Raw genomic sequence first — 260 nt, 5'->3', positions numbered from 1 at the left:
TATAGATTTTCTTTATATGAGGTGGCTAGCGTTAACCTCCTGTTTCTGTCCCATAATGATTGCCAATTATCTAGGTCAATACTGTAACCAAAATTTTTGCTCCAGATTAACATTGTTTCTTTTACCTGTTCTTCTAACAAATCTTGTTCTAATAAATATTGATATATCTTTTTTATCATTTGATCTTCTGTTCCTAGAAAGATTTTATCTAATTGTGTATGCTCTAATTTTATCCCTGGTTCCTTTTTGTCTTTTCTGTA

Source organism: Protobothrops mucrosquamatus, unplaced genomic scaffold (genome assembly GCF_001527695.2).
Source record: "Protobothrops mucrosquamatus isolate PMUCROS unplaced genomic scaffold, P.Mucros_1.0 scaffold77, whole genome shotgun sequence".
In the NCBI taxonomy this organism is placed as follows: domain Eukaryota; kingdom Metazoa; phylum Chordata; class Lepidosauria; order Squamata; family Viperidae; genus Protobothrops; species Protobothrops mucrosquamatus.
Note: the sequence above shows the minus strand (reverse complement) of the source record.